Source organism: Gorilla gorilla, chromosome 21 (assembly GCF_029281585.2).
Source record: "Gorilla gorilla gorilla isolate KB3781 chromosome 21, NHGRI_mGorGor1-v2.1_pri, whole genome shotgun sequence".
In the NCBI taxonomy this organism is placed as follows: Eukaryota; Metazoa; Chordata; class Mammalia; order Primates; family Hominidae; genus Gorilla; species Gorilla gorilla.
Window position 1 is genome coordinate 53,909,427 of NC_073245.2, and position 9,409 is coordinate 53,918,835.

General features: G+C 44.1%; 1 non-coding gene across 1 annotated transcript; it reads right to left on the bottom strand.

Moving 5' to 3' along the window:
* Positions 1–843: 843 nt before the first annotated feature.
* On the bottom strand, positions 844–949 carry LOC115931748 (U6 spliceosomal RNA). The gene has a single exon (XR_004068205.1). It is a non-coding gene; the product is annotated as a U6 spliceosomal RNA (small nuclear RNA).
* Positions 950–9,409: the final 8,460 nt, after the last annotated feature.

The following is a 9,409-nucleotide window of genomic DNA, read 5'->3' on the forward strand; positions in this document are numbered from 1 at the left end:
AACAAAAAGAGACAGAGTCTTGCTCTGACGCCCAGGCTGGAGTACAGTGGTGTTATGATAGCTCACTGCAGCCTGTACTCCTGGGGTCAAGAGATCCTCCTGCCTCAGCCTCCTGAGTAGTTGAGACTAGGAGGGTTAGCCACCGTGCTGGGCTAAGATCTCCATTTTTAGATGCTTTATCTCAGTGTATTCAAAATATGGTCCTTGGACAAGTGTGGGTTGATCTGGTCTGCCATCAACTAAATAGAGAACTGAGCCTAAGTGTTTGGGAACTTTTACTGCAATTTTAGAGTGATTTTATTTATGCTGAATCAATAATTTAAAAAGTGAGACTTGTATTTTGTATTCTATAATTTACTGTATTATCATTTTTTTCTAGAAACAAACTCTTATTTCTCAAAAGTATTGGTTGAAACGAATTAAAATGAACAAAAAACCAACTGGTTTTGCACAAGTAGTTTGAGATATATTGCTCTATCTTACTCAAAATTGATGTGTATGTGATTTCTTTTTCTATAATGTGAAGTTTTTTTTTTGTTGTTGTTCTTTGGGGATCTTGTGATCTACTCCTAAAATATTAATGTCATGTGGGATTCCAGAATTGTTTTGTTTTGTTCCAGATATTTGCCTTGCATATATAAAGAAGATGTAGCCATTCTTTGCATGCTGTTTCCCCAGAGACACATGTAAATGGAGTTGTAATTTCCTGTTGGTAAACAGCAAGTATTTAAATTTAGAATCAGGTGGTAAGGTTGATATGTAGAAGGGTAATAAATTGAATTGCCTTCAAAGCGATACCTTTTCCAGTTAACTGTTAACTCACCAGTTTACTGCTTTTCTTTTCTTTCTTTTTTATGCTTCATGAATTTGTGTGTCATCTTTGTACAGGAGCCATGTGCTAATCTCTGCACTGTTCCAATTTTAGTGTTTGTGCTGCCAAAGCAAGCACGGCTTTTCTTAATCGTATCAAATATTACATGGTATGTGAAAACAGTATATATCTGGCCTAAGGTATTTCATGGATGACAAATGGACCTCATGTTATAGAGGAATGAAAGATATAAATTAATAAAACATGATCATGATAAGAATAAAACCAAACTAAATCTCCTCTCCAGTGCTTGGCAGCACACTCCCGGAGAGGGTTCAGGCTGTGCGTGGCCCCCCAGCGGTGCTCAGAGATGGCTTAATGGCCTCGGTGACAACAGGAGCCCAGACTGCATAAGATTCTGCCTCTGCAGATGCAGAACAGTAGGGGCCTCTGATGTGCTCGAACATCTGTTTTGGATCTCCATTTCTCCTCAAGAAGAGACTCCTTTTTAAAAATTGTTTTTTTGAAGCTGGATTACTTACTGATTTCCAGAGTCCTCTTACACCTGCCACTTCTCAAGGGAATACTTTGGGCATAATCTTTTAATCTTTCTGGAAAGCTAACAAAACACTACCTGTGCCAGGCCTTCCACCAGGAACACCCCATTCTTTCCATCATAGTGCTTTTTAAAGGACTTTATCATTTGTTCTCTGGGTTCATTTAACTCTTAACTTACACCGATTTAGCATCTTTGCTGTGTTTCATTGCTATTTCTTATTTCATTCTTTACATGTTATGTTACATTTCTGTTTGAGTCTTTACAGTATCTTCTTTCTTACCAACTTGTCTTTCTAGAATATTCTCACAATTAATGTTTTGGTTTGTTTTGAGGTAGGCGATCAGCAGGACTGTTTTCTGAGCACTGGTCAGGACCCTGTCTATCTAAATGGTAGGTAGCAAAGAAACTGGCCAAAGCCAGGTAGGACCAGCAATTATAATGCACTTGCATAAGACACTTCTATCAGTACCATGACAGTTTACAAATGCCATGGCAATGACCTGGAAGTTATCTTATATAATTCTGGGAACTCTATTCCCTTTTTTCATAAAGTTTGTGAATAACCCACCCCTTATTTAGCAAATAATTAAGAATGGGTATAAATATAGGTAGCCAGCAATCCACAAGTGCTACTCCGGACCAATCTGTCTATGGGATGGCCCTGCTCTGTCTATGGAGCAGTCACTTGGCTGTACACTGTTGCTCAAATAAACTTGCTTTCTTTCATTGTCAGCTCACTCTTGAATTCCTTCCTGGGTGAATCCAAGGATCCTCCTGAGCTGAGCCCCAATTTCGGGATTTGCCTGTATCAGCCTGGTGACCCAGATGGGACAAACAATGGGAACAAGATGAATGGGACAAAGTGACTCAGTACAGATCAGAGTTGTGGAGCTGTAACACTATGAAGCTGTAACTCTAGGGCAGTTTGCACTGTCGAACTGCGCCTAAAGGACTCTTTTCAGAGCCGTCATCTTTCCTGGCAACTCACAAGACAAGGGAACCTGAGGGAAACCTTCACCCAAACCCCAAATAAAGACAGATTGGCACCATTTGACTTCCACACACAAAGGTCAGTCTTCCCTTTGTTCCCCCTCAATATTGACCTTTTTGGGTGAGCCAGGAAATGGGAACTGAGTCTCTGGCTTGGTAGCTCATTGTCCCCCATTATCTGAGTGTCCCGAATGGCAGCAGGCCTGGCATGTCCTTGTCACCCTTTCTCCTGGACCTTCCTTTTTCTCTTTAGTGGCTAATGACCGCCATTTTACTTTTACACTTATTTTGTTGTTGCATTTGTGGTCTTTCCTTTAGATATTTGGGCAATTGTTTCTGTTCAATGTAAGGCAAGACACTTTCCGTGTTTGTTTTTAACCCCTTCTTTTCTAATTTTGAGAGGTCCCCTGTTGTCCTGACTCTGGGATGCCTGACTCTGGTGTTGAAGTCCTAGACTCAAGTGATATGCCCGTCCTGGCCTTTCAAAGTGCTAGGATTACAGGTGTGAGCCGCTGTGCTCAGCCATGTGCCTTTTTCTTTGTCTGATTTGACTTTATGCAAGGAGAAATTTGGTTGGTTTTCAGAGGATCCAGGAAAGTTTACGGAGAAATTTGTTCAGTTGATCGTGTCCTTTGACTTAACATGGCATGACTTGCAAATATTATTGTCTACCTGCTGTACTGTAGAGGAGAAACAAAGGATTCTGGGTACTGCTCATGAATATGCAAATGGAGTGGCAACTGGTAACTAAGGTCATGCCATTTATCATGTGAGGGGAGATGCATATCTAGATCTGGTCCCTCAGTGGGATTACCAGAGGGGTTCCCAAGATCTTGAACACAGAAATCACATGGTAACTTGTTTAACAGGAGGTATGGAAAAGTGTGTGGTTAAGCCAGTTAATTACAACAAGGTTAGAGAAGTAACTCCGAGGAAGGACAAAAATCTCACTCTATTTCAGGACAGTTTGGTTGAGGCAAGCAGGAAATATGCTAAGTGTAGACCCAAACTCCCTGGAAGGGTGAGCTCTCCTAGGTATGCATTTAATTACTTAATATGCCCCTGGCATTATGAGGAAGTTACAAAACGCAGAAATGGGACCTCAAACTCCCGTGAGTCAACTCTTGTACATGGCCATTGGGTTTACAACAACAGGGACAGAGCAGAGGAAGCAGAGAAAACCAAAATAAAAAGCCAAAAAGCCGAATTGTTAGTGGCTGCCTTAAGCCACCTGCTGCCTCAAGGTTATTCATCCCAGGGAAGTGTTGCAAGATTGGTGTCTGGGCTGCCCAGACGATAGCCCCCAACTTGCTGGCCCCTGAGCCAGAATCAGTGTGCCTACCATAAGCAAGAGGGCCATTGGAAAAGGGACTGCCTCAGGCTCCAAGGGGAATCTGGGCCACTCAAACCCATAATGGCCAAGACAACAGAGAACTGACGGGACCTGAGGTTCCCCATGGCTCCCATTGGACACCTTACCATCTCCACAGAGGAGCCTTGGGTAACTCTTGATGTGGCAGGTAAGAATACTGAGTTCTTATTGGATATGAGAGCAGCCTTCTCAGTTCTGACCCATTTCTCAGGGCCACTGTCTTCCTACTCTCGTACCATACTGGTGGTACAAGAGTACCACCTTGTACAAGGTACATGATTGATAGCCAGCCAAAAATTAAGAGATTCACCCATCCCCTTGGTTGCACTGTAGGCGATCATATGTTTTCCCACATGTTCTAGCTTATGTCTCAGTGCAGTATTCCTTTACTGGGAAGAGACTTACTTTTCCAATTACAGGCCACAGTTCAATTTGGAGAGCCCCACAAAAAGGCAATAGGCTGGGAAGGGGCACTACTTCTAGCTCTAAGTACTTGACTTACTACAGGTAAAGAAAAGACCTTCCTTCCACCGCATATTACTTCTCAAGTAGACTCTTCTGTTTGGGACAAAGAAGTTCCTGATAGAGCTGTTAATGTTTTACCCATGGGAAAAACAATATCCTTTGAGACCTGAAGCAAAAGCGGGGATACAGCCCCAGATAGAAAAGTTTCTAAAGTAAGGATTATTACAACCCTGTCAGTCCCCATGTAATACTACCATCCTGCCTGTAAAGAAACCAAGTGAGAAATACAGATTTCTTCGGGATCTGAAGGGAGTTAATGAGGCATTAGTTCCAGTCCACCCAATAGTTCCTAACCCTTATACAATATTGACCTAAGTCTCTGAACATGCTAATTGATTCATGGTATGAGACTTAAAGGATGCTTTCCTTTTTATACCTTTGCGCCCAGACTCCTAGTATATTTTAGCTTTTGAATGGACTGATCCAGATGCTCATGCTACATCTCTGTTTACCTGGAATGTCTTTTCCCAAAGTTTTAGGGTCAGTCCTCATCTCTTTGGGGATGCATTGGCAAAATAATTAAGAGAACTACAGTTAATGAATTGATCCCTCCTAAAATATGTGGATGACCTATAAATTTCCAGCCCTACTAGGGACGACTCTGATAAAAATATAATTCAGGTCCTTACTTTCTTGGGAAAATAAGGGTATCGGGTATTCTCCCACAAGGCCCAGACTTCTGTGCAAAAGGTTAAATACTTGGGATACATGCTTATTCCTGGAACAAGGACAATAGCCAGGAATGAAAAGAGACCACTCTGGCACTGCAGTGCCATCAGACTAAGAAACAGTTAAGAACCTTTTTGGGAATGGGTGGATTCTACCATATCTGGATTCCCTGGTTTGGGGTCATAGCAAAACCACTCTATGAAGCTCTAAAAGGGAATGATCACGAGCCTTTGAACTGGAATGGAACCTGCCAACAGGCATTCCTAACCTTAAAAGAAAATCTGGGAATGGCCCCTGCTTTGTGACTCCCAAACTTAGAAAAACCTTTCACTCTCTATGTGGCTGAAAAACAAGGGACAGCTTTGGGTGTTCTAACTCAAAGGCTAGGGAATAATCCTAGACCAGGGCTTATTTTTCTAAAAAGCTAGATCAGGTGGTGGCCAGACGGCCAGGATGCTTGTGAGTTGTGGCCACCACCATTCTATTGGTAGAAGAAGCCAGGAAGTCAGCCAGGCACGGTGGCTCGTGCCTGTAATCCCAGGACTTTGGGAGGCCGAGGTGGGTGGATCACGAGGTCAGGAGATCAAGACCATCCTGGCCAACATGGTGAAACCCCATCTTTACTAAAATACAAAAAAATTAGCCGGGTGTGGTGGCATGTGCCTGTGGTCCCAGGTCCCAGCTACTCAGGAGGCTGAGGCAGGGGAATTGCTTGAACCCAGGAGGCGGAGGTTGCAGTGAGCCAAGATCATGCCACTACACTCCAGACTGGCAACAGAGCAAGACTCCGTCTCAAAAAAAAAAAAAAAAAAAAAAAAGCCATGAAGTCTTCCCTGGGACAAAAATTAGATGTCATTACTTTCTCTCCTCAATCAAGTACACTAGGTCCTAGAGCAAAAGGACATTAATGGCTACCAGGGAGTCAGTTGCTCAAATATTAGATCCCTCTGCTCCACACCCAAGAGTTTACCCTTAAAGTATGTCAGGTTTTAAATCCTGCTACTCTGTTGCTGGACTCCATGTCCCAAGAATGGAGGAAACCATGGAACAGACCTACTCTAGCAGGCTTGACCTTAAAGATAAGTCCTTTCCTAACCCTGATGTTAAATGGTTTACACACACACATACACACACACACACACACACACACATATATATGCACACACATATACTTTTTTTTTGAGATGGATTCTCACCGCGTAGCCCAAGTTGGAGTGCAATGGCATGATCTCGGCTCACTGCAACCTCCACTCCAGGGCTCAAGCGATTTTTGTGCCTTGAATCAGTAAATATATTGACTCAAGTCTTTTCCCAATCAGAGATCCCTAATTAGAGTGATTAATTCCACTTTTTTAGCAGAAGTCTGAGGAGGTAAAGCTTTGGCCTCAATAACTTCTTGTTGGCCTGCCTTCTTTACTCTCTCTCATGAATAAAGCTACTCCCATCAGTAAACCATTTAACATCGGGGTTAGGCAGGGACTTACCTATTCTGGAATAGCAGGGGCTCTTCCAGACTATAAAAAGGGCCACCAGGGCCTGTGAACTCTGTGCCTGTAACAACTCAGGAAGCCACCCTATACCCCCACCCCTATTCAAACCTGCACGGGGGAAGACTGGCAAATAGGTTTCACCCAGATGCCACTGTATACAGAGGACTGAAGTATTTGCTAGTACTTATAACAATTTCATCAGGTGGATAGAAGCTTTCCCCACAAGGACAGAAAAAGCACTGGAAGTGTCCACATTGTTATTTAAAAAAAATCATCCCAAGTTTTGAATTACCAAAATATTTGCAAAGTGATAAGAGACCTTCCTTCACAGCTAAGGTGACCCAGCAGGTTTCCTCAGCCTTAGGCATTATCTATCATCTTCACTCCTCCTAGAGGCCTCAATCCTTAGGTAAGGTAGAAAAAGACAATCATGTTTTAAATAGGACATTAGCAAAACTGTCAGGAGACCTCAGAGACCTGGGTCTCTCTCCTTTCCATGGCCCTTTTGTGCATAAGGATGGCTCTGAAGGGAACCTTAAAACTTAGCCCATTTGAAATGGCCTATGGGGGGCCCTTTTTTAACTTAAGACTTCCTGTTTGATGAGGAGACACATAGAATGCTTACTCATATTAACTTAGACCAGGTTCAAAAGGCCCTTCAAGAATATGGAAATAAGGTATTTCCCTTTTTCACAAACGAAAAAAATAGCTCCCCTGTTCAACCAGGAGACAGAGTCCTATTAAAAACTTGGGAAGAAGGATCCCCTGAGGATCAATTATAACCAAAATGGAAGGTACCCTACCAGGCATTGTTAAGCATCCCCACTGCTGTTAAACTTTAGGGAGTCACTAGCTGGGTACACTTGTCTGGAATTAAACCTGTTTCTCATAAGTCCCCACAGGCACAAGAGGAGGACACTATGCCCACAAAATCAGTAAGGAGGCAGTGACAGAGGATGGACCTCCATCCTTCTACAACCCTTTACGATCAAAGAGGAGTATATAATCTCTGAAGGGGTAATGAGGTAGCAGATCAGCAGGGCTTGTTTTCTGAGCACTGGTCATAACCCTGCTGATCAGGACAGGATGTAGCAAATAAACCAGCCCAAACCAGCTAGGACTAGGAGTTTTACTACATTCGCACAAAGACACTCCCACAAGTGCATGACACTTTACAAATTCCATGGCAACATCTTGAAGTTACTTTATATGGTTCCAGGAGCTCCCTGCCCCTTTTCTAGAAAGTTTGTGGATAACCTGTTCCTTATTAAGCATATAATTAAGAGTGAATATAAAGATAGCTAGTCCATGAGTGCCACTCTGCCTATGGGATAGCTCTGCTCTATCTACAGAGCAGCCATTTTCCTGTACATGTTGCTCAAATAAACTTGCTTTCTTTTACTGTTGGCTCACTCTTGAATTCTTTCCTGAGTGAAGCCAAGAACCCTCCCAAGCTGAGCCCCAGTTTTTGGGTTTGCCTGCATCAGTTCTACATTTCATTCTCATGCCATTCTAGTACAAACATGAAGTGTAGGGGTGAGGTGGGAGGCAATAAAGATAGTCCTTCCAAAGCCTTGTATTTCCACCAGGACTCTTGGCAGCAAATCCCTTTCCTCTATTGGTTAGCCTCCTTCCCCACAGTGCTGTAACCAGCTGGTTGAATTTAGGGCTTAGTTGAAGTCTGAAACCTTGATTTTAGTGGCACCAACCTGTGAGCTTAGGAGATGTATTCCTCCCCTCCAGTTGCACCTAGTAGACCCAAAATTAGACAACTGTATTAATCCAAGATTTGAGGTTGTTACAGAAGGAAATAAGGCAGGAGAGGATTCTTAGGATCTAGGTTGGCTAGGAGAAGAAATGAAACTAGGAGAAGACTAATAGAATGCAGAAGGGTCCCAGGACTTAAGTTTCTGAGGGACAGTCATTGGTGAGCACAAGGAGTGTGAACAGGTAGTGAAAAAGGTCCTCAAAGATGAGGCAATCAAATGACTTGATTAATGGTTTATTCCCTAAGGCTCTAAAGCACATGGAGTGGATCATTTTGGCTGCTGCAGAAACCATGGGTAAGAGAACATGGTGAGGTCCTATAGAGCCTACCACCCCAAGTCAAGGAGAGCCACAAGTTTCAGTGTATGCAAATATGAGGTCAGCGCCGGTTTGGGAAATAGGGAAGACGCAGGGACTGTGTCGACTTTTGGAGGCCAGTCCAGAAGTCGAGTCCAGGCGATGGCAGGAGCTACTCCCCAGACCTGAGCACCTCTCCTAACAGCAGCTCAGGCAAAGGCCACGTCTCGCAACAGTTGGCTGCACAGGTTACGTGACGCGCCCCTAGCCCGGCTCTATTTGGCTGCAAGAGCGCTCTGTCGCCTGCCTCGGACTCTGTTTCCCAGAAGTCTTCCTGGAAACTACATTTCGCAGGGGGCTTTGCGGCGCCTACTTCCTTCTGGCTCATTAGATGGGACTGGTGCCGTTGGCCGAACGTTTTTGGGAGCTTCACAGGCTGATGGGGAAGGGCGAAACCTGCTCGATTAAAACAACCCGCATTTCGAGGCGAGGAAGCGAGTCACGGCTCGGCCCCTCCCTTTGTGAGGAGAACCAGGCCGGCCTCGGGGGTCCCCTGGGCAATGTAGTAACGTGAAGGTCTCCGAGTCCCGCTAGCACTCCCGGGGGGTGGGGGGTCCCAAGTGGGACTGGAACCAGCGCGAAAGAGGCGGGGCTGCGCGGATCTTCCACACCAGCTCCTCCCTTCCGCCAGGGGGTGCTGCGCATGAACGTTTTCCCATCTCTCCCTCTTGGTTATCCCTCGGCGGAGATTCTTCTTTTACTCTGTACAGGTTTCAGCATCCCTCAAGCTGATATTTCGATTAAACAAATTTTAGAATTCTGAGAAATGGCGAAATAATGTAAAAGAAACAAATGATATTGGCCCTAAATTATCCTCCAGCCCCTGCTGCTCATCGGACGCTTTATGAGGTTACAAAGGACCATGGCGC